The sequence below is a fragment of the Heterocephalus glaber genome, unplaced genomic scaffold, assembly GCF_053883595.1.
Source record: "Heterocephalus glaber isolate CG9 unplaced genomic scaffold, H.glaber_assembly_v1.0 deba00000347, whole genome shotgun sequence".
NCBI classification, from domain to species: Eukaryota; Metazoa; Chordata; class Mammalia; order Rodentia; family Bathyergidae; genus Heterocephalus; species Heterocephalus glaber.
Genome location: NW_028258143.1, coordinates 57,732,693 through 57,758,850, shown reverse-complemented (window position 1 = coordinate 57,758,850; position 26,158 = coordinate 57,732,693). Strand labels below are relative to the sequence as shown.

The 26,158-nt window shown below is 36.6% G+C and overlaps 1 protein-coding gene across 25 annotated transcripts in view; it reads right to left on the bottom strand.

Moving 5' to 3' along the window:
- Osbpl6 (oxysterol binding protein like 6) overlaps positions 1-26,158 on the bottom strand; it is a 210,889-nt gene that overhangs the window by 85,598 nt on the left and 99,133 nt on the right. For 23 of the 25 annotated variants that reach the window (XM_087196563.1, XM_013066838.3, XM_021247122.2 and 20 more), the window contains exon 2: positions 24,679-24,870. The gene's annotated coding sequence lies outside the window, so the exon portion shown is untranslated. Of the gene's footprint in view, positions 1-16,650; positions 16,753-24,678; positions 24,871-26,158 lie in introns of all 25 variants that reach the window. The other 2 variants (XM_087196566.1, XM_087196597.1) reach the window with 1 other exon arrangement.

Genomic DNA, 26,158 nt, shown 5'->3' with positions numbered 1-26,158 from the left:
TTGGTACACTTTAGGTATACAATGTGTTTACATTTATCACTGGGTGCTTGTATCTGTACATGATGTATCTTGATTCTTATTTTTTTCCCCATTACCTGTGCCCCCTTCACCCCCTCCACACTTCCCTATTTACATAGATTTCATTTCCATTTTTTTTTCTTTTCTCATAGTTTTTCCTTTCCTTCTTTTCCTTTCCCCTTCCCCTTCCTTCACTCCTTTGTCTTTGGACCTTTTTTCCTATTTCAAATTATCAAATATTCATTTTAATCATTTTAACCCTTGTTTACACTATCAGTTTCTCACACTAGTGAAACTATTTGGTATTTACACATGTGTCCTATTTATTTCACTTAAGAATATGGCCTCAATATATATCCATTTAGCTATAAATGACTCTAGTTTTTCATTCTTTATGGCTGAGTAGTAATCCATTTTATAAAGAAAACACCACATTTTCTTTATCCAGTCTCCAGTTGATGGGCATTTGGGCTGATTTCCAAGCTTTAGCTATTACAAACTGTGCTGCTATGAACATGGGTGCACATATATCACTGTGGTATGATTCTTTTAATTCTTTGGGGAAGATACCCAGTAGGGGAATAGATGGGTCAAATGGGACCTCTAGTCCTAGTTCTTTGAAGTATCTCCATACTGACTTCCACAGTGGTTGCACCAGTCTGCAGTCCCACAAGCAATGGAGCAGGGTTCCTTTCTCCCCATACCCCCGCCAGCATTTGTTATTGGTTGATTTCTTGATAACAGCCATTCTTTCTGGGCTGAGGTGGAATCTCAGTGTTGTTTTCATCTGCATCTTTTGAATGACCAGTGATGTTGAACATTTTTTCATATATTTGTTTGCTGCTTTTACTTCCTTGTCTGAGAAATGTCTGTTCATTTCAGATGCCCATTTTTGAATTGGGTCTTTGAATTTGGGGGGTCTAATTTTTTTCAATTCTTTATATATTCTAGATAGTAGTCCTTTGTCTGAGGTACAGCTGCTAAAATTTTTTTCCCATATTGTACGTTGTCTGTTAGCTCTGTTGGTTTTTTCTTTTGCAGTGCAGAAGCTTTTTAATAAGATGAGATCCCAGTTGTTGATTCTTTCTGCTAGTTCCCGTGATGCTGAGGTTTTGCTCATGAAGTCTTTTCCTATGCCAATGTCTTCAAGAGTTCTACCTAACTTATCTTCCAGCAAGTTTAGTGTTTCTGTCTTAATATTTATATCTTTAATCCACTTCGATCTTAGTTTAGTGCATGGTGATAGGTATGGGTCTAGTTTCAATCTTTGGCAGGTTGAAATCCAGTTTTTCCAACACCATTTATTAAATAGGCTATCTTTCCTCCAATGAGGGTGGTTGGCTCCTTTGTCAAAGATGAGGTGGCTGGGCATGTCTGGAGTTGTTTCTGCATCTTCTAATCTATTCCACTGATCCTCAGGTCTGTTCCTTTGCCAGTACCATGCTGATTTTATCACAGTATATTTGTAGTATAGTTTCAAGTTGGGGATTGTGATACCCCCAGCCATGTCTCTGTTGCCTAGAATTGTTTTAGCTATTCTAGGTCTCTTATGGTTCCAAATGAATTTTTAGATTGTTTTCTCTAGTTCTGTGAAGTATATTGTTGGAATTTCAATTGGCATTGCATTGAATCAATATAGTAGTTTTGGAAGTATGGCCATTTGCACTATATTGGTTCTTCCTACCCAGGAGCAAGGGATGTCTTTCCATTTTCTTGTATCCTCTTCGATCTTTTTTCTCAGAGTGCTGTAGTTTTCAGTGTAGAGGTCTTTTGCTTCCTTTGTTAGATTGATTCCTAGATATTTCATTTTTTTGGATGCTATTGTAAAAGGAATTGTTTCCCTAATTTCTCTCTTGTTGAGTCTGTTATTCGTGTACAAGAAGGCTATCGTTTTTTGAGTGTTGACCTTGTATCCAGCTACTCTATTTAATCTGTCAATTAAGTCTAGAAGTCTTTTGGCAGAGTTTCTTGGGTCTTCTATGTAAAGTATCATATCATCAGAAAATAATGACAGTTTCACTTCTTCTTTTCCTATCTTTATTCCTTTTATTTCTTTCTCTTTTCTAATTGCTGCGGCTAATGTTTCCAGAACTATATTGAACAGCAGTGGTGATAGTGGGTATCCTTGGTCTTGTTCCTGATCTTAGCGTGAAAATTTTCAGTTTTTGACCATTTAGTATGATGTTGGCTGTTGGTTTTTCATAGATAGCCTTAATCAGGTTAAGATAAAGACCTTCTATTCCAATTTTCTGTAGGTTTTTTTTTTTTTATCATGAATGGGTGCTGGATTTTGTTGAATGCTTTTTTTGCATCTACTGAGATGATCATATGGTTTTCATCCTTGACTCTGTTAATATAGTGTACTACATTTATTGATTTACAGATGTTGAACCATCCTTGCATTCCTGGGATAAATCCGACTTGGTCAGGGTGTATGATCTTCTTGATGACCCTCTGTATTCTGTTTGCCAGTATCTTGTTGAGGAGTTGTGCATCTATGTTCATTAGGGAGACTGGCCTGTAGTTCTCTTTTTGGGTTGGGTCTTTCCCTGGTTTAAGTAACACTTGCTTCCAGGAATGAATTTGGAAGCCTTGCTTCCCTTTCAATTTCCTTGATGAGTTTAAAGAGTAATGGTGTTCTTCTTTAAATGTCTTGTAAAATTCAGCAGTGAAGCCATCTGGACCTGGGCATTCCTTTGTTGGTAAATATTTTATTACATTTTCAATTTCACTCATTGTAATTGGGGTGTTTAGAATTTCTATATCTTCTTCATTTAACTTTGGCAATTCATATGTATCTAGGAATCTGCCCATTTCTTCTGTGTTCTCCATTTTATTGGAGTAGTAGTTCTCAAAGTAGGTATTGATGATCCTCTGGATTTCTGTTGGGTCTGTTGTGACTTCACTTTTTTCGTTCTTAATTGCATGTATTTGTGCCTTTTCTTTCCTGTTTTTGATAAGGGTGGCTAAAGGTTTATCAATTTTATTTATTCTTTCAAAAAACCAACTCTTTGATTCATTGATTTTTTTTTGTATTTTTCTCTTAGTCTCCATTGCATTGATTTCTGCCCTAATGTTTATTATTTCCTCTCTTGTACGACCTTGGGATTTGTTATGCTCTTCTTTTTCTAGGAGCTTGAAGTTCTGCATTAGGTTATTTATCTGAGTTTTCTCTGTTTTCCTAATATGGGCATTCACTGCTAGGAATTTCCCACATAGAACTGCTTTCATTGTGTCCCATAGATTCCTGTATGTTGTACTGCCATTTTCATTTACTTGAAGAAACTGTCTAATTTCTTTTTTAATTAATTCTGTGACCCATTGGTTGTTCAAGAGGGCGTTATTCGGTTTCCATGTGTTTGTTGGGGATTTGTGGTTTCTTATGTTATTGATCTCCAATTTTATTGGACTGTGGTCTGATAATATACAGGGAGTAACTTCAATTCTTTTACATTTACTTAGACATGTCCTATGAGCTAGTATGTGGTCTATTTTCGAGAATGACCCATGTGCAGCCGAAAAGAATGTGTATTCTGATTTTGTCAGGTGGAACACTCTGTAAACATCTATTAAGACCATTTGTTCAATATCTTGGTTCAGTTCTAGAATTTCCTTGTTAACTTTTTGTCTAGATGATCTGTCTATTTGTGATAGTGGGGTATTGAGTTTCCCCACTACAACTGTGTTAGTGTTTATTTGGCTTTTCATGTCTATTAATATTTGTTTTGTATAGTTGGGGGCATTTGTATTTGGTGCATATATATTTAGGATTGTCATCTCTTCCTCTTGGATTGTTCCCTTCACAAGGATGTAGTGAACCTCTTTGTCTCTTTTAATTAGTTTTGGTTTGAAATGTACTTTGTCTGCAAATAAGATTGCTACACCTGCTTTCTTCTGGGTTCCTGTGGCGTGAAGAACTGTTTTCTATCCTTTTTCTTTCAGTCTATGAGTTTCTTTTTGAGTTAGGTGTATTTCTTGTATAGAGCACACTGTTGGATTTTCCTTTTTAATCCATTCTGCCAGTCTATTTCTTTTGATTGGTGAATTGAGGCCATTAACATTGATGGTTATAATTGATAGATATTGATTTATCCTTGTCATGATGTTTTACTTTTGTTGGCTCTTTTATTTCTTATTTTTTCCCCCTTTCCCTTTAGTGTCTTACCTTACCTGGTGGCTTCCCTCTGTTGGGCCTCATGGAGTTGTGACCTTCATTGTTTTTTACTAGGATATTGTTTAGAATTGCTTGTAGTGCTGGTTTGCTGTTCATGAAATTTTTCAGGTGTTCTTTGTCATGGAAGTATCTCATTTCCCCATCCATTTTGAAAGATAATTTTGCACGATACAACAGTCTAGGTTGGAAGTTATTTTCTTTTAGGGCTTGAAATACTTCACTCCAGGCTCTCCTTGATTTGAGTGTTTGTGTTGTTAAGTCTGCTATGATTCTGATGGGCTTTCCTTTGTGATTTGTTTCTTTTCTCTAACTGCTTGTAGGATTTTGTTTTTCTGTTGGATTTCTTGGGTCTTGACTATTATATGTCTAGATGTAGATTTTTTTTGATCATGGCTAGTTGGAGTTCTATATGCCTCACTTATCTGTATGTCCAATTCTCTGCCTCTGTCTGGGGAGTTTTCCACTATTACTTCTGTGAACAGTTTTTTCATGTCAATTGTGCTTTCTCCTGTTTTTTTATGGACTCCTATCAGTCTTATGTTATTCTTCTTTGCATCATCTAGCAGTTGTTGGATTTATTTCTCATGGTCCCTTACTATTTTTAAGAAATCTCTATTTTCATGGTCTCTAACCACGATCCTGTCTTCTATATCTGACATTCTATCTTCAGATTCCCTTAATCTGCCGTGGATACTTTCAATGGAGTTTTTGAGCTCCTGAATATGTTTGAATCTGTTTCATGGATTCCATTTCTTTCTTATGTTGGGCGATCATGGTTTCCATTTCTTCTTATGCTGGGTATTCATGGCTTCCAGCATGTTTCTGAGCTCATCTATTTTTTTTATCTTTTTCTGTTCTAGATCCTGTAATCACATGTCTTTCATTCTGCTCACCATCTCTGTGAATATCTGGGAGATTATTTCTGCTTTGAATTTTTCTAGAGCCTCATTCATCTGTTTTGTTACTTCCTGTGGTATCAGTTCTGGGTATCCAGGTGGTTGGTTATGGGACTTTTCCATCTCATTTCCCCCAGGATTTACCCTTGGTGGGGTGGAAGTCTGAGTTTGTGCCTTGCTTAAATGTCTTCTCATTTTTGTTTTTGGTACTGTCCTTGGTTTAACTCCTGGGTTGATAGTTTGAAATTGCTTATTGTAAGTATCTTTGTTGCTTGTAATTAGAACCCTATGGAATGACTGCTTCTCAGAGGTGTCTTCCAGATATAGCTGGTCTTTAAGTTTTGAGTCTCTAATGACTCTAAGGCTATCTCATTTTCCTTATACTAGGAAGGTTCATTGACTAGATCAATACCCACACCTTAGCCCAAGTGATACAGTCAGCAACACCACTGCATCAAGTACATCTTTGAAAATGACAATTTGTGGTAGTTATTAATCTATCACCTTTAGCTGTGTGAATTAAATCAAGATCAAGGACCAACCCAACATATAGTGAATAAACTCTTCAATATAACAACTTTACCATTTGGGATGGGGAGTTAGAAGGGGTTGGGGAGGGAGGGATAGATGGGAAGAAGGATAGGGGAAGGTTAGCAGTGTGGTTAGATGATACAGGTGAGAAAGAAAAAGAGAATACTAGGAAAATAAAGAAGAACTCCCAATGAGGACCAAAACAAGGACAAAAAGGGAAGATGAACAATGTGGGAGAGCAAGAGAGTGTAAGATAGAGAGAAAGGAAAGAGAAAAAAAGAAGAGAAGAAAAGAAAAAAAAGTAGAGAAAAACAAATATTTGCAAAGAGTAGGGAAAAAAATTAAAGATAAGAGGAGCAAAAGAAAAGAAAAAAAACCCAAAATAATAAAACTAACTTTGGGAATAAAAAATAACCATGAAGATGAAGGGCCTCTTTCAGGGTATGTCTCTGCTGTCACCATAGACAGCGTGGGTTGCAGTGTGCAGATATAAGTCAATGAGTCTCAGCAAGCTAGACGCAGACGCATGAGATTCAGGCAGATTTCTGGCTGCAAGTTCCAAGTTGAGCTCCCTGTCCTTCTGTGGGGTTGAACTCTGCAGAGTTGTATTGCAGGTTCCAGCTGCCCTTTCCCTGAAGATAGTCCCCGTCCTGATGGGAGGGAAGATGCCTCCAACTTACCCAGTATAGTGGTCTGGTGGTCCGGTGTCCTCTGTGTCTTTGTCGTGTGGAACCAGGTGGCTGTACAGAGGAGCGGGGTGGGGTGGGTCCAGTGGATTGCTGCGGGGGCGCAGGCTGATTCGGCGTGTTCCGCGCGCAATGTTGCTATGCAGTCCGCAGACCTGCCTGTCTGCAGCAGGCTGATTCGGCGCGTTCCGCACAACTCGCTATGTTGCTACGGTCTGTCAGCCTTTCTTTTAAGAAGAGTCCCTGGCCACCCTGCTCAAGAAGAGCCACCTAGTGAATTGTTTCTCTGGGATTCATTTCACCTTGCTCATCCATCCACACTCAGAGGCTGCTATAGCCATGGTCCAAGGGTCCCTGGTCACTGCTTTCACTGACAGTAGACCTTGATAGTGTCCATGTAGTCCTGGTTTTACTGGCACACAGAATGCAAGAGTTTAGGGCTGAGGGAGGCCATCACTCAGATTTCAAAGAAAGGCCTGGAAGGCCAGAAATGGAGCCCCTGAGAGAGCAGTGCATGAAGCAGGTGGAATGAAATTCAAGGTGCAGTGGACACCCTAGGAAGTCAGGGATGATAGGCATATGGAATGTCTGCAGATCATGAGTGGAGCCAGCCCAAGAGAGAGTCTGTATGGGATGCAACAGGCTACAGTCATTGGGTCTGCCCAAGTGCTTTGGAACTTGCATTTTACTATCATGTGCCCTGGATGCCAGATATAGAGCTACAGGATTTAATGTTTTCCCTACTGGGTTTTGGTCTTGCTTTGGTTCAATTCTTTTCTATCCTCGTATTCTTCCCTTAAGGAATGGGAATCTTTACACTGTACCATTTGTACCTTGGGATTATATAACTGGTTTTTTATTTTTATGGAGGTCCACAGTAAAGAGTTTGTTTTGAGTCTCAGAAGAAACTTGGAGTTAAACTTTTGAAAAATGCTGGAACTGCTGAAACTTTGAAGGCATTATTGTGTTTCCAGTTACACATGGAAAAGTATTATTTTAGGTGGAATTATAAACTTGCTATTGTTTTTATTTGGAGATTAAGAATGGTGTAAGGAAATGTGGGTATGAAGTTGACAAGAGGTAGACTGTGACTGTTTATCCTGATATGTCAACTTGACTGGATTAAGAAAGATTTATCAGATTAGTAAAACACGTTCCTGTGTCTGTCTGTCTGGTTTGGTTATGGAGGCATGACCTTGTGTATTTTATATATATATATATATATATATATATATATATATATATATATATAGTCCCTCACCCTTTCCTCTCTGGCACAGTTCCCCTAATCTGCTTCCTGGCTGGCATGTAGTGAGCAGCTTTGGTTCACCATGCCCTTATGCCATGATGATGCTGCCTTGGAGACAGCTGACCATGAAGTAAATTCCTTGAAACTGTGAGATTATTTCCCAGCCATGGGAAAGTTGAATTTATCTTCTCCCTGGAGGGCACAGTGTTGAAAGCATCATTCTGGAAGCAGAGAGACTGGGCTCTAACCTGCCAGTGCTCTACTTTTGGACTTCCCAGCCTCCACGACAATGAGAAAGAAATTTTTATTCTTTATAATTGCCCAATCTCAGTTATTCTTTTATAGCAGCTCAAATGAACAAAGATATTAGCATTTCTATTTCTATCATAAGCATAAGAAGCCATAAAAGGATGTAGAATAATCAGATTTGTATTACTAAGAGGTTACTTTGGTAGCCATGAGGAGAATGAAACTGGGGAAGTTAAGAAGATAAGGGAGACATTCCCCACCCTGCATCAGGAAGTAAGAGATTAGAGACTACAGTAGGGGCAGGAAACCCAGGTCTAAGTCCTTTCTACTGGGCATGACATGGTGAAGGGGGAAAGGCAGACAGTGTTGAGGAGACTCCCAGGTTTCTGGCATTCTAAGAAAGAAACAGTAAAGGGAAATCCAGGATTGACAGGAAAGTCATGAGTATGATTTTAGGCATGTTGAGTCTAAAATATCACTGAGGAATTCAAATGAAGATAAATACTTGGAAATGTAGAAATCTAAGGTGACATAAATGTTTAATAGATTATGTGAATGATACAGTTGATGATCCAGTGATTTGTGTGTAGACTGTGTTAATTCTGCATGTGCAAGTAAATTAAATTTTTACAGATCTATTGTTACATGTTTAAAATCTGTAACATGTTAATGGATTATATGACCATGAATGTGTTAAATCAGGATTTTAATGGTCCCTTGGTTATAGATAATATTTGAAGGAACAATTCCAATAAGCAAAAGGGAATTTTTATAAACTTGGAAAACTGAACATTCTAATGACTAAAACTTATATTCCTTTCTTAGATTTTAAATGTCTTTCTTAAGAGACCACAAGAAAGTAAAAGCTACCTACTCTCAAAACTGCACAACTTTGGCTTGAAACAAATCCAGCCTTTGGACAAATAGAAACATAAATAGCTATGGAGCTCTTTTTTTTGGCTAGCAATGAGGTTTCATTTAGTATTGGCAAAAGGCAGTAATAAGCTAACACTTGATAGATGATCATCTAATCTTTTTGTTTTATGAAGGCAGTCTAATGAGCATGAGTAGAGAGCTTCTGAAAGCAAGCTCTCGTGCCAGGAAACAGAAAGCAAGAACACTACTCAGATCCTTGATTTGAAGTGCTTTGCTTTCTGGTCCAAGATGCTTTCCAAGTAGATGTTGACATCTGAGCCAAAAGTATGGCAGTTTGTGATATATTCAAGTGCTCCCAAGGGGTAAGCGTGAAACAATCCAACTCATTAAACATCAGCCACTTGGAAGTAAATTCAGTCCAAGCTACATTTCCTCTGTTGGGCTTTTTCTTTTTTCTTTTTTAAAGCTACATATAACTGCACTTTTTTTATTAATACCAATGTTAACACCTTGGCTTTTGTTTTAATTTAACATGACATTTTCAGGGTAACTTGTTATAATTAAAGGGCAAGATTTCAGTCTAATTTCAATTATGAACATGTTGAATAACATCAAAATGAAGGAAAAGGTGAGTAAAATAATTTAATTCATTTTAAGACTTGGTTTTGAGGTTTTTGTTGTTTCTATTAATTTTGGTCTTTTTTTTAAGAAAAGAGTTTCAAGAACCTTATATAAATTGAATGATTTTAAAGATCATTCCAACCAATTAACAACTGCTATACTTCAAAATGCATTCATTATAAAAGTAGGCCTAAATTCTATTAGAATGTTATAGTTAGTTTTTATTCCTAAAATATAGGAATTACTGTGACATTTGAAAAATACTTATTTTGTAGCTATCGAAATACATTTTCAGAAATTGCCTAAATAATATTCTAAACCCAAGACCATACATTTTAAAGTCGACACCAACATAATTACTAAACTCAATGAGAAAAGTATTGAAGCTGAAAATAACAGCAATATGAGAGCAGAACATCTAATTTTTCTGTCTCATTCTTCCTTCATATCAGTGGGAACAACCGCAAGTACTGCTCAGTGCTGTAACATCTGCATTTATGTTGAGTGACATAAAATTCAGATTTATAACCCAGGGACCTAATTAATGCAAAAGGTGCTATAGAAAACTTCCAGAACTTGCAGTTCACAGGCATCATAAATTGTATGTGTCAAAAATTTAAAAATATTGAACCTGGGGACTACTTAGACTGAGCTAAGTAAGTTGTGATGGCCTTGTCTATGGTCACAAACAAGGCCAAAACCTCAGGGGCTGACAAGAAAGGTTTATTTCTTGCTGATTTACCTGTGCTCTGAGCAAGCTGCAGACCTACTGGCCTTCCTCCTCACCTCATGCTTCTGGAGCATTTCCTCTAAGAGGGAGGGACAGAGTCATGGCAGAACCATGGGATAGTTTTAAAGCTTCTGCTTGTACACAGCACATATCACCTCTACTGATGTACAAGGCCCAGATGAGCTCAATGATCCAAAAAACTACTCCTGTAGGCAGCAGAGGCAGTGGGTATTCAGATATGGTAACAATATACCATATAAACCACAGGAAAAGATGAAAAGTTCCAAAGAAAATATTTGAACTGACTCTAGTTGTATCACTCAAACATAACCTTTGTCATCAATTTTGGTTCTACTTTACCCAAAGTAGAAGAACATCATCCATACTATTTGTAATATGCTTTTTTTCCCCAATCAGTGATATATCACTGTGGGCCTTTCTAAAGACAAAGAAACTTCAAGAATACCATTCTTAAATACTATAGATCAGGCCCCTACACAAATATACACAGTACATTTAACTACTTATTTACTGGGACATTTAAGTTGTGTTCAGTATATTCTGAAACAAAGTGATTTATCATGAAAGAGTTCCTAACAGCTATATATTCATTTTTGGTTATTATAAAAATGACCCTCTTTGTTCAGTAGCTCCTTGCTTTATTTGGTCTTATCTGCTGTCTTTGTTTAGGAGTGATTAATGAAATTATCCTTTCACATTTAAACTTTCAGGATTATTTTTTTAATTACATGTCCCTCTAGTAATGATCAGGTTGAATTTTTAGAAAGTACATAATTTTAGAGAAGTTATTTAATTTTTCACTTAATGTTATAGCTAATATTTGGTCTTTCCCTTGCCATATCATTTTATACCTTCTGGTTTTTTTGTCCTTTGTTTCCTTTAATGTTTGATGGCTTTTCCTTTACAATCTGGCTGTGCAGCACACTTTGACTTTTCTACGGTTTTAACTTACTTTTCTATTTGCCAGCAATTTGAAAGGTATAATTTCTCTTTTAAGCTTCTATTTCTGTTTCCTTTTAAATTTCTCTAAATCACGCTGGAACTTACAGTCTGGAGGTGTGACAGAGTCAAGAGGAAGGGGATCTTTGGAGTTTTCCCCTGTTAGGACCCCCTTCTATCATTCACCCCTACTATCACCAAAGTTTTCTCCTCATAGGTCTCTCTCTATCTTGGTGACTTTATAAGAGGTTTTTGAGAATTACACTTAGAATTGTAGAGCACAGACAGGAGCTCACACCACTTTTTCTAACTGAGGTCAACCGGGATCTCAAAGTACTAAGGATAAGCTGTAAGACAAGCACAGCTTCTAAAACTAAGAAAAGCAGGTTCCTTTGCTGCAAGGGAAGCTAAGATCTACCATAGTCAAAACCTGGATAGGTTTTCCTCAGGATGAGATATACCCTTCATTAAGTCAGGGTCTACTTGTTTATAGTTTTTATTTGTCTTGATTTTGATTTTTTTTCTTTTATTTGTGGTCCTGGGAATCAAACAGGGCCTCACATGTGCTCAGCCCTGAACTACAAGTACCCTCAGAACCTACAGTTTTAACATTATCATCTAAGCCGGTGTTTGGGTCATTGACAGTTTGCCTTGTTTCAGACTTTGGGTGACTACAGACAGAGAATCTGGAGGAACACATTAGAAGAGGCTTAGACACAAGCCACTTGAAGCAGGACATTCCTATCAATTGACAGTATCATTGTGAATGGTACCCGTGTACTACAGGATGGAATAACTTAGTTTTTCATCAAGATCATCACCAGAGCAATGAATGCCTATAGTCATTACATTGTCATAGTATAGCATTTTTTTTCCTTAAAGAGAAGAGTTAGTGAATTCTTTTTTAATTTCTAAGCCCATTAGCCCACAAGTGAAAAAACAGAAACTCATGGATTGATTTTAAGAAGATAAGCCAGAGACTTCTAGGAAAGACGGCAGTATGAGACCTAGGAGATACCTTCCTAAAAAAGAATTCTAAAAAATCAGGGACTGCAAGGACTTAAAATGGGGCGATTATTAGTACTTACCCTACAGGACAGTGGTCACTGGGTGCCTCAACACTTTTGGAGTATCTGCTAGAATCACTGCATTCAGAACCAAACCCTGACATGGAAAACAACATGCAACTTGCCTTCTCAAGACAGTGAGTGATCTTACAGGAAGGACATCTGGGAAACTATCAGTTTCCCTGAAATCAGAGTGGTGAGAAGCAAGAGGCACAGGAAAAACACCTGCCACAGGTCAACAGCTTTCTGAGACTACTGAGGCACAGGTATTTTGGCACAGCAAGAACCAGCCCGGCCTTGCTCTGCACTGCCTTAGTTTTGGTTTCCCAAGAACGTCACAGACATGTTCCCAGAATATAAAGCCTTCCCTTCCCAAAGCTGGCCTCTGGTATGGTATTCATAAAATGAAGGAGGAAAATAGTTCGTAAAGACACAAGCCCCCGATGGTGACTGACCAAGACTGGACTCCCTCCTGACTCCCTTAGACTCTTATTAAGTCAGTGAATAATACAAAATACCTCCTTCATTACCCCAGTCTCCAGCATGAATTTTGAGAAGAGGATTCAAATGCTAAGCAAGTATAGTTGGCACAAATAACCTTTTGACAAAGAGCAAACCTAATACAAAGTAAAGAAAATTAAAAGTTAAATCTATATATGTATGTATGTATGTATGTATGTATGTATCTATCTATCTATCTATTTATCTGGCATCTATAAAAAATATTCCCCCTAAGGAGAGAAAATTCTTATATGCAAGAGACAGAGTGCTTATTTGGAGTATGAATTCTAAGGAAAGAGAGGTAGCTTTGGAACATACATACTTTATATTTTGACAAAAAATGAAGTCTTTGATTAGTCTGGATGCAATGGAAACTGGCCTAGAAAAGAAATTAAGTAAACAAATAATGACATCAGAATTTAAAGTCTCTAATTTAAAAGATACTAATGAAGCACAGAATGATTCTGTAGAAGAAAAAAATCTAGTTAGTAACAAGACAAATAAAATTGAGGAAACCATCTTATAAACAGAAAAAAAGGGCAAAAAAATAAACGGTGACCCAGAAAAGTGAACAGATACAGTAACTAACTGAATCCACAGTTATCTGGTCCTGAACAAGAACTAAAAACAAGAAAGAAATAATATTCAAAAACATTCCTAAACATGAGCATTAAATATGGGTAAATAAGGATCACTTTTAACTAAGGATTACTTTAGGAAGCAAAATTAGTAAGAAGCAACTCAAAATAAGACTGTCTATAATGAGGTTGATGAATTTAGATTACTTTTTGTCAAGCAATTCAATAAAGTAAAAATTAATAATAAAGTAAAAGGAAGAATGAGGTTAGTCTTACAAAATTTTTGAAAATATACTTATAAGTATTCTTGGGTTTAATAAAACATGAAATATATCGTAGAATATTTGAAAACAGACAAAGTAAAAACCCAAAGTACTTGCTCCTGTCCCCTCCTTCCCTCTCTTCCCCCTCTCCCTGTGTGATGAAGTGAATGACTAAAGGTAACCGCAATTGAAGATTTTGTAAAATACTGTAGTGAGAATATTACATATCTTTAAATGTAGACCATAGCTAATGCTTTAATGAAAGGAAAATGCATGGCCTTAATCATTTGCATTACAAAACATGGAACAATGAAAATAAATGCAGTAACATTTGTAACTTATTAAGGTAGAAAAGACAGTATAAAATATAAATAAATAACATAAAATAAAGCGCTACTTCTTTGAACTGATGGAACAACTATGCCAGCTAGACCAACACGTGTGTGTGTGTGTTATAAAGTTATAAAAATATACAATATTGAAGAATAGAAGGCACCAAGTTATGGATCACTGTTGCAATCCATAACCAAAACTAATATTTAATGTCAAAGGCAAGATATTTTTTAAGTAAAAATACTTAATATTTTTAAGTACCTTCATAGACTTAAAAAGTATGTCCTCAATTTAATATCCACTCTCAAATTTAATTTAATTTAATTTAATTTATTTATTTATTTATTTATTTATTTATTTCGGTACCAGGGATCGAACTCGGGTCCTTGCTCTTGCGCAGCAGGAGGCGAAACCATTGAGCTAAATCCCCAGCCCCACTCTCAAATTTTATATAACTCCTAGAAAATATGAAAATATTTGTCTTTATGTTTGTGATGCTTCTATGGAAACACATAAATGCAAACACACACATATACACATCTAGCAGCAGGCTTAATGTTGAAATATTAGTTAATCATTTCCACTAAGATCAGTGAGATAGGCTGGTTACTGCCTTATTAACACTATCCTCAAAGTGCTAGCCAGTGAGAAATGTAATTTTCCACCTGAAGTACTCAAGAGAATCAAATGAAAATCAACACACACAAAAAAACTTTTGGAAAGTTGCTTGTTTCAAAACTGATAAATATAAACAGTTTACTTATGTCTCAAAATTGATTGGCAGAATATTTGAGAATAAAAGAAAGAAGAAATCCAAAATACCCATCCCTGGAAATTAAGGAATATTTCCTGGATAAAAGACTTAATTCACAAAACCATAAAGTTACAAGAAATAACACTGATAAGTATGAATAAAACATGCTAAAATGTGTTTCATTTCTATTTCATGTCTGTTCAAAGTGAAGACACAGAGAAGAGGGTTGTGAGGGTGGAAAGGGAAGTGGACCAATCCTCTGTCTCTTTGTCTCACACACGTAGAACAGAACACAGATGTCAGACCCACTGCAAGAGAAGTCTGAAATGCATACACATACATATTTGAGCATTAGCACAAGTATTTTAAAAGATAGCATAAAGAAGAAAGACATGGTTTTCCTAAACCATCAAGCAACATCTATGTCTTATGGCCTTTAAAATTATGGTAAAAAGGTGACATGATTATTTATTTTTATAACCTGAATCATGTGTGGAGAAAACACTTCCTAGTGTTCAAGTTACACAAAATCTAGCTAAAGGCTGGCCTGATCCAAGGAGAGAGAATTTCTCACTTTATTTTAGACATTTATATCTGAGGTATAAGTAAAAATTTTATTACGAAAGGCTTTCATTTTCCTAGCTCACATTGCCTATAGATTTTTGAATGAGGCTAAATTTTCTTCAGTGATTTAAGAATACATTGTTCTACTTATTTATTTGTATCTTCATGGTCTCTGAATATCAGCTTAAGTCAGTTATTTTCTAATAACAAACTACTCTGTGAAATTATAATGTGAAAATATCTTTACTTGAAAAACTGTAACTTGAACTCTCTAATTGGGACACATGCTCCTAAATTTAATAATTATATGTTCTTTTCAATTCTTTTAATCTTGTACTTGGTGTGAAATTTATATTCCAGGAATATGGCTCAGTCTGCTCTTTTTGTTATAGGTTTTGTGGGTTCTTGGACATTACACATTGACTTATTCTCAGAACTGAGTCTTCAAATAATTGGTGTTAGAAGGTGATTTAAAAAATGCTTTCTTATCCTGAAGACAGAACAACGTCTTATCCTATTTCCCCAGACAATCTTTCTCTGGACATCTGTTACCTTTATAATTAACAAAACATAAATGGCCTTTCAAACACTTATCAATGAATAAAAATAGCATATAAAACATTTACTTGAGGTCAATGTCCTAAAAAGAGAACAGCACTTCTTTCCTCCAGTGCTCTCTCTTTTAGTGGGAGTCTACCGCCATACCACCTTGAATGTGCCCGATCTCATCTATTTCAGTGAGAAAGCAATGATGGGAATAACAGCCCCTTACCCAGCACCAGGCAGGCCTGGGCCTCAGACACTTTCTACCCATTCATAAGAATGCTCCTGTCATCCACTGTGTATAGATAAAGGAAGTGGGACTTGGGGCACTTATCAGAGTCCTCAGTTTGTTTTCCAAATCTCTTTGACATTTAAGCCACGCACCAAATTCTTTCATTACTGTTTACCCTTGATTTACCAATAAATCAATGAATAAACTAAGCAATAAATCAAGTTTTCTATAGCATATCACATTTCTATGGCATAGAATCCAAATTTATAGAGGTTCTTAGCCTGGGATTCATAAAAAGGTTTAGTATGTGCCTCAACGCCCAGAAAAAATATGAAATGTGGTGGGTATGCCTGCATTTCATCTTCCTAGGGAGGTATTAAATACCTCTCATCAGATTACCAAAGGGATAAAAAAGCAGCACAGGCTTTAAAAAAAAAATCCCTGGAGACAGAGGCTGTGTAACATATTTAACGTAATGAGATCACAGGACATTCGATCTTGAAGGGTGTGTAATGGACATGCTTGACAAGGCCATTTTCATACCATCATTTGATAATTTTACCACTACTAATTTTCCAAGACTTGTCAGCTTGTTTTTTGTTCATTATTTGGCTTCTGATCTTTGCTGACGTGTTTCAAAAGAATGACTGGGCAATGTCACACTGCATATTTTAACAGGAAAAATAACACTGAGAAGTTGGTAATGGATACTGATCAAAGTACAGCACAAAGACATTCTGGCAAAAACAGGAAATAAACCATTTCATGTCTACTTTGTGACCTTAACAGTTCATAATTCCATACTGAGTGCATAATGTTTCTTACCAAGGCACCAAGTGACCTTGAATAGCACATGTCCTTTTCTCTGGAGGAATTTCTTGTCCAAATAACTTTTCTGCATGGAGTTGAGGTACACTGATGAGTTGCCTAAAAAAATGTTTCTGAGTTAACTCTTGTACATTCCTGGTGGGAACAGAAAACAGTGTAGCTATTGTGGAAAAAAATGGTATGACAGTTCTTCAAATGTTAAAAATAGAATTAGCATGTGATGGAGCAATTATATCTCTAGTTATAAACTCAAAAGAACTGAAGACACAAGTCTGTAATAGATATGTACACCCACGTCCACAGCAGCATTATTCACATTAGGCAAAATATGGAAACTACTCAAGTGTCCGTTAGTGGATGATTGGATAAAGAAAATGTGGTACAAAATGTGGGACAGTATTATCCAATCAGAAGGAAATTGACATATGTATAACATAGATGAACCTTGAAGACACTGTACTAAGTTAAATAAGTCAGACACAAAAGGATAAAGACTATATGCTTCCATGTATATGAGGAACACAGAGTAGTCAAATCTAAACAGAAAGAATGATAGTTACCAGGTTCTGCAAGGCAGAAAGAGACAACGTTTAATGGGTACAAAGTTTTGGTTTAGAAGATGAAAAAGTTCTGGAGGTGGATAGTGGTGATGGATACAGAACAATGTGAACACATTTAATGCCACAGAAAATGTTCCTGCATTACCAGCTGTAATGATTTTGATGACAGGCAGGCGTTAATTTTTTTTTTTTACTACTTGTGGTCAGGATTCACCTTCTTTACTTAATCTGTTACAACTGTTATACCAATCTGCATCATTTCCATACTTAGACACACAGTGTTACTGAATATATACTGCACTGCGTTTATCAATTTTGCAAGATCCGTAAGGGTGGGGACTGTATGACTATTATTACTGGAGTCAGATGTCATGAGCTACAAAAAAAAATAACTCAGAATGTTTGCTGAGCTTATCACTTTAGTTAAGACTTGAATTCTCTATTTTATCTACTAAGTATAGTTAGTTGATTGTTCTCACAGATGGCCAATTGAGAGGCACTACTAAACTATATTTTCCCAATGACAATCCTTATTTCCTACTTGTTCAGTAATCAGCTGAAGAGAAAAACTGTACAAAGTTCAACATCCCCAAGAGAAAAACCTCTTGGTCTCTTAAAAAAGCCCCACAGGCTGCTAATGGTACTCTAGGGGCCTGGGGCATTATTAGGGTTTGTTCTCCCTGGTGCTGAGTTGCACCTTAAGAATAGGGAACAGAGGCAGCAGCATCAATTCTTTCAAAACACTGCTGATGGGTCAGCCTGGCCACCAAGAATTACAGCACCTGCCACCTCCCTAATTTACAAGCCATCTCCTAACCTAATTACAGATATTTCATAGGATGATGATACGCCATCACACTTCTAAAATGTCAGTGTTTATACAGGCTGTTATGAATGTATGAGAGAACTCACAATTCACTAGCATTGGCTCAGGAGGTGACTGGGTTCTGCCCATCTCAGCCTTCAGAAACAGGCCCTTTGCAACTTAAAAATGACCACGGTGGGAGGCTGCATGCCATGTAAATGCTTCAAGTTGGAGCTCTTTATTTTCTGAAAGCCAATTATTAAACACTCCTGTATGTGTCTTGCGGTTTTTTGTTTGTTTTTAATTTTACACTAAAGAAAATTTCTTGGATTGCCTGGTTTTGAAACTAATCCCAATTCTGTTACTTTCTAGCTATGAGAGCACAGGCAATTTCCTTAATATCTCTGTGTTTCAGTTTCTTCTCCTATATGACAGGGTTAATAACTATACTTCAGGGAACTTTGAGAAGTAAATAATCTTGGTAAGCCAAATGCTTACCATTATCACACACCCTCTTCTAAGCCCTGCTCCGAGTTACTGGGTGAAAGCATACAGCCTGTGGGGACACACTGCGCGACCTCGCACATCACTTCCTTGAATACAGCAGATCCAAAGAGTTCCAACTTTGAGGCTGATTTGATCTATGACACCATTTTATCCAAAACCTTTATGGAAAAAGGTGTGCTAGTTTGTCATCAAAACCTAATCAGTAGTAAGACATGTATAATTTTTAAAAAACTTAGAAAATAGAAACTATGTGTAAGGGTATATTGTTAAATGGATTTTGTGGCAGTACTTATTAAAAATATGGCTCACAGGGCCAGGGATTTAGCTCAGTGGTTCTGCCACCTGCATCGCAAGCTCAAGGACCAGAGTTCGATCCCTGGTACCAAAAAAAAAAAAAAAAAAAAAAAAAAAAAATGGCCCATATATCAACAGAAGATAAGAAAATGATCAAAAGTCATATTAATTATTTCCGTGTCAAAAAATACTTTGGATATTGATAGAAAGAAATGGGCCTCCTGATGATTTGACAAAGTATATCTGAGGTACAGATAGAGCATCAATCTTTTAAGTTACATCTAAAAGAAAATGAACTTCGAAGGGCCTGAGTGCAAGTCTTTCTTTTTCATTAGAGTATGTGGTCTTGTGTCCCAGAGAAGATAAAAAGTGGGAAAGATACATCTGAGCCCAATCTACATCCCAGGATTTGATGGGAATGAAGAAATAAAGAAGTAGTTTAAAATACGTACTTATCCAGAAATAGTGGTGTAAAGCTGGCAGGCTGAATACAGAATTTGTTTCACTCAAAAACTCCACTGATGTCTACTTAAAACATACAAGGGTGGGAAGAACAAGAGACAACAGCAACAGACATCTGGGTCATGAGGGTATGCTGTCATAAAGACAGTAAGTGGAAGCTGAAAGAATACAAAGAAGATTTAAACTGTCACTTGATATTGAGAAAAAGCTACTTCTCCTCACCTCCAAGCATGAGAAATGCCAGTGCTAAATGCCTACTATGGAGGTACTGGGACCAGAATATCACCTGGGAATTTAGTAGAAATGCACATTTTTGAGTGTCCCCATATCAATCAATCAGAAACTCTGAGGGTTGTTCCTAGCTATGATAGTTAACTTTTCTGTCAACTGGAGTAAGAAATGCCCAATTGACTGGATTAGCATAGTTCTCCCTGTGATTGAATTAATGAATTTACTGAAGATAGAAGACCCATTCTGAGTGTGAGTGGCACCAACCAATAGGTTTGTAGCCTGGACGGAACAAAAAGGGAAAGAAGCCGGAAGACTTGCTTGTTTCTTCAGAGGAGCTCCGGTCTTCACCTTCGCCTTGGAGGTCCATCTCCTGGCTTCCAGCACAAACTCGTTAGCCTTCCAGAGCAGCCTCTTCAGTCTACCACCAGGCACAGGTGCGCAGGCTGTCAACTGGGCCCCATACTTCAGACCCAACACCATACCAGGGAACAGTCAAATAGTACTAGTCACAGAGTCACTCCCAAGTCATGGACTTGCAGCCTCAAAAATGAAGAAACTTTTCAGATTTTTTCCTCAGAAATTAGAAACATTTTGGAGTAAGAGTTTAATAATGCACTTAGCATCTAACATTTATATAGTCATAAATGTCTTTACACTACAAAATTATTTCTAAAATCTTTAGAAAGCTTCCGGAAATAATTTTTTAAATATAAACATAAGACAGCGTTCTATTTATGAAAAAAGAATATAAAGCATGAATATCTATCATGAATAATAGGTTTTCCATTATCCAATTATCCCTGCAATGGCCAAAACTCTGGGATTTCAAATTCAGAAACTAAGAAATAACACAGGCACTATCTATGACCATGCCATTTACAAAGTTTTTATTTACGAGATCAGACAGAAAATATTTTAGGCTTTGTGAACCATACAGTCTCTTTTGCAGCTACTCAACACAGCTGTTATAGTGGAAAAATCACCCACAGACAATATGCAAAGGAATAACCAGGGCTATGTTCCAATAAAACTTTATTTGCAAAACAGGATGTAAGCCAAGTTTAGCCTGAGGGCTATAGTTTGCTGGACCCTGTACCAGACCATGAATCATGAGAATGCATTCCTGGGACCAGATGCTGGAGAGTACTTTCAAAGACACAGGTTATTAAACAGCTTCCAGGGCAGGTAGGCCTATCAATCTGCATGAGAGCTGGCAAGTCATTTATGCAGGGGATTCCGAATTTGTTCGAGCCAACTTCAACTGTCTCCCCTAACATCTAAAAGAAGACAGGGTATGCTCAGAAATGCATACATGGGAAAATACTAAGACAAAATAGGGAAGCTTGTTTTGATCAGAGTAACCTTTTATTTGTGATACTAGTTTTCACTAAATGTACCATGAGAAAAAGATTCGCTAAATTTTATCTGAAGGATTAAAAAACAATTAGTCCAAGAATATTTCAGAAAAATGCAGGAATTTTAAAAAGAAAAAAGGGGCTTGAGAATTGGTAAGATAGTAGATTCTGAAAATGTTCTCACCACACACACAAATAAGTATGTGAGGTAAAGTTAATTAGCTTGATTTACTCTTTTCACATTGTGTACATATTTCAAAATAATATGTTGTACATGATCAATATACACAATGTTTGTCAATTTAAAAATTAAAAAAAAAACTTTAAGTTGTGGTGGCCAAAATGTGAACTGATTTGACTAGAAAAATTTGAAATCTCTACTAGAATCTCTTCTAGAGCTATTTCTCAAAACATCACTGTATAGGCTACAGAATATTTTTCTAAATATTAAATGCATTACTTGTTCTTAGTAATAAAATAAGTTCATGACTACATTAAAAACGCTTGAGAGCAGTTTAATTTTTCCTTTCCAAAAACCTTTTCCCAGCCAATATCTGACTCATTTTGAGAAATCTGACAATCATGTTTTTTGATGATTAAGACTGTTCCATTATTCCTTCTGCGTGCCCTTGAAATAAATTCTGAAAATATTTCTATTCACCATTTTTTCATTCTAAAAATACATTTATCTTCCTTTTCAATTATGTTCAAAAGTTCATAGTACTCATGATTATATGGTAATCATATTCATGCAATGAACCAACACATTTTTTCTAAGTATCAATTACTAGTGAGACAGCAGGAAAAAACAGTTGAAATATAAACTGAATCAGACTACCTAGGACATGCAGTCAACGAACAAATGGTGAATGCTGATAATTCTTTGTTTTTCTGGAGACTTCATTAATATTTACTCTTTGAATAAAGTGCTCAAAAGGAACAAGGAGGAGGAGGAAGTGGAGGGGGAAGAGGGGAAAAAAAAGACTAAGAACTCATTGAATGGTCTTGGATCCTGAAGACTCCTATTTTTTTCCTAAAAGTTTTATTTCATTTAAATCTTTATTTCACTTAAAGCTGTAGTGTAGATTTTGTTGTATACAGATCTTAGATCAAGGCTCACTGTTTTACCTATGGATGTCTAATTGCTCAAACATCATTTATGGAAAAAGCTATCCTCCTTTCACTGAACTTCTTTTCTACCTTTGTCAAAAATTAGGTGAGCCGGGGGCTGGGGATTTAGCTCAGTGGTTCCGCTGCCTGCCTTGCAAGCGCAAGGTCCCGAGTTGGACCCCCGGTACCAAAAAAAAAAAAAAAAAAAAAAAATTAGGTGAGCATAAAACAGGGAAAAAGTTAAAGTAACTCTCTTTGTAAGTTTTGTTAGATTGATGCAATTTAGGGAGTTAAACTGAAGCAATTTAAAAAGGCAGGATTTCTCTAGTCCAAAAATAAGCCATAGAACACAAGTCTAGAATTCAAGTATTCGAGTGAAGGGTTCTGAACACCAGCACTCTTCCTGCGGTCCTTTCCTGTTTAACTGTGGCTTTTTCATCTTTGCAAATCGAAACAACACTGTACTTGATTTAGTATACATTCTGGCACTTCTTCACCAGTATTTTTTTTAATGTTTTATTTTGAAATAACTTCAGGCTTGCACAAACTTTGAAAGATACTACAGAGAGTTGCCATACACTCAACACTCAGGATATTCTCCAGTTATCACCAGCTTTTCAGGGGCTGACAAAACAAAAGACTTTCATCTTAAAGTGTTAACTATTTATACTGCCAGCTGAACAAAAAAGAAAATACATCTGGAAATAAAATTCAAATCTGTAGTTACTGTTTAAGTAAACTCTATAGAACTTGCAAATTTAGTATTCTAAACATTACCCTTCAGTTCCCAGCTCATGTGTCACCTCAGAACAGGTACAATATCCCATCACCATCTAGCGCAATATTCTTTTCCTTTCATTCACAGCATCTGCCTCACTCCCTAGCTATATTATTTGTGTGCTGGCTTACTCTCTATCCCCAAGGGCCTCACTGTCTTGCTTCTTGCTCCCCTGTTATAACCCCAGGGGATGGAATAGTGTCTGGTAGATACTCAATAGACTGCTGGAAAAATGAATGAATGCATGAAACCTACATAAATGAGTGAACAATTTGAATCTATTAGGGATGATGTAAGACACATAGTAAAAGACACATCTATTTAGATGATTGCTAGTTCTGAAATTTCAAACCTTTCCACATCTACCACCAGCCATTAGAGTTGAATTTTGGAGAGCCAAACTTCTTATGCTGGTTCATTGCAATGGTACTTCCTGGCAATATTCATTTAATGTGCAAAGTCAACAAAGTACATTTTTGAATCATCCTTAGACTAAAATACAAATCATTCCTCTGTATGGAAAAACAAATTTGAATAAGATCACAAATACTGGACTCCAATCTTACAGTGGTTTGGGAAGGAGAGACTGTGAAAAGATAGGTTAAAAGTTTAAAATGCTCTAGGGGGAAAGAAGCAGGTTTCTTTCTTCCTTCCCACTGACTACCTCTGACATTCAGGTTCAAAGAGTCAGCAGGTTGTATGAGGAAGGATAGGAAGAGGGGAAGGAAAGAAAGAAGGGAGGAAGGGAGGGAGGGGTACCTGTCCCCATATCTTCCATACTTATATTCTCCCTCCCATAGTCAAACAGTACACATTGTACTGCTTCCAGAATACACACCATAAAATATCCATTTATCAAATAAAAATACGAGGATGAAAACACTGGGGCACCTTCAGGCTCTCTGCTTCATTTAAGAGTGTAAATCTTTCTTTTGGGACCTGCACTATGGTAAGGGGTGGGCACTAAAAATGCATTCATTGCGGCACAAAGCAATCCACTAACCAAAGAGCACACTAATTTCACAGTCACTTCTGGAACATCTTCTGCTATGGTGTAATGAGTTGCAAATCATTCAAATTATCTGGTAAACTAAAGATTTAATAGACTAACCTCACTGCCAAGAAATATATCAATATTAATACTAAAAATAGAGTCAAGGGAAAAATTCATCTTCTGATTCCAAGCATAAATTCTGAAAACAAAACAAAACAAAACAAAAAACGTTCATAGAATGCGCAGCTTGCAAAATTTCCCAGGAGTACTAATGCCACAACCTTCCACTTTGGGGATCACTGACATGGGGAAAGCAGAAGGCTTCAGAGAGCTAGGAGGAATGTATTTGAATTGTGAAGACCAAACTCTCTGGGCCTCTGATGTTACATGGCATATGTAAAATAGCTCTGAAAGTAGTAAGTGCAAATATCAAAGATGACAAGTAGAACATAGTATGTACTACTAGTACTGTATTAGTCAATTAAATCACTCGAGCAAAGAGAAAACAATCAGTTGTCTTTTACTATGAAAGATTATTAAAAATTCCACATATTTCAAAAATGTGTGTATGCATTAACATGTAGGTTTGCCTGTATGTAAAACCAAGGATAACATTTTAGCCATTTTTAATTGTAGGTCTACAAGCTCATTAGTCAAGAAGGGAAGGGTAGGTTCTTATTTCCACATGACGCTAGATTGCAGACAGGAAATGGACAAAGATTAACAATATTTTTGCATGTTTTCTACTTCTTATCCTTAAAAAGGATAAAACAGAACTGTGAACTGACATGACTAAACATAATCTGGATTACAACATAATATTTTTAGAGCTGATATAAAAGTAGAATCATTTTCCTGTGACTTGGTAATGCCTCACTAATCTTTTGCCTATTCAACCCTGCCTTTGCTTTTCAACTTGTGTCACTCACCTTGTATCCTAGAATCAAAGTCTTCTAGGTTGGCTTTACCCTCAGAGCTGTTTCGAAGTGGTTTATCCTTAGATGCGCGTAGCTCCTCTTCTTCGAAAGCTGTCAGTCTGTTGGCCCTGCTGGGATTATGTGAGTAAATTGCAGAGGCAACTCCTTAAACTCCTTCTTTTACTAAACAGCAAGGGGCAGAGCCTGAAAAAGAAAGATTACAGTCATAAAATACATCTCTACAGAACTTCCTCGAGCCTTTCAGGAGGACTGCCTATGACCAATCAGAAAATCCCCCCCAGTATAGCTTTCAAAGAGAAAGTTCATACAGGAAGGTGTCTCTGCTTTTTATTTCCTTGGCTCAGTCTTATGTATGTAACCTCAGAAAAGTAACCATTAAACTCCTCAGCAATCAGTAACATTCATAATTTACATTTTGCCCAGAGTTTGGAGTGAGAATTCACTCAACTGATACAGCAAATATTTTCTAAGTGAGAACAAAGTATACTTTCCAGAACCAAGTTCAGACGCCTGATTAAATGTAAATCTCAGACAGTTTTTAAAAAGAAGTATGAGGTGCACATCATCACACATGTACAGGGATGTAGAAGCCCTAGGGCTCTGATAAAGACCTATTAATAATAACGTGCCTTATGAACCATTACCAGACTCCCAGAGCAATCCCAAGCCACAAGAACTGACTATACTACCAAAGAATACAGTTTGGAACTTGACATAATTTCTCAGAAAGCAAAGAAACAGTATACTATGAGAAATTAAATATGTTCCTTTTAAAGAAAAAGGAAGAAAAACCTGACAAGAAACCCTCAATGGAAGCTGTACTAGTTACCCTCTGATCCTGAAACAGGACATTAGTTTTCTCCTTCAAGCCTTAAACCCCTCTGAAGATGCATTTATTCACAAGACAATTTTAAAAATTACTACCCAGGTTTGTTTTTTTCTTTTCAATTCTGTTCTTGCATGCTGCTTTGCTTTTTTTCTCTTTTTACTTATGGAAAAGGAATAAGAAGTGTCCCCCTCCCCTACCCAGACTCTGACACACTATGACTTCTGAAACTGCAAAAGATGTGTCTAATCAGCATCCCATGCTGAGTGCTCATTTAAGTACCATCTTTCTGCAAAAACAAAAAAGTGTTTCTTCTAAATCTGTCTCCATCTTTTGAAAATTAAAAAAGTCTATAAGACAATCCTACGTATCTTAGAAGTCTAAATAAAATGTGATTGTTGACTATAATGATAACACAGAATAACTAAGGTTAGGGAAAATCATGATTATTTTTCTAAGTTCAGCAATATATCTTTTTATTTTCTACACACGCAGCCCAATGTATGCTCTTTAATCTCATACATTTATAGGCAGATGAATTACAAATGGTCAGTTATAAAACTCCCCAGGTCACATTTTCCTTGCTCTTTCGTATGTGGACTGGGCCAAGAAGGGAGGAAAGAAGCATGGTTAGAGCACCCTCTG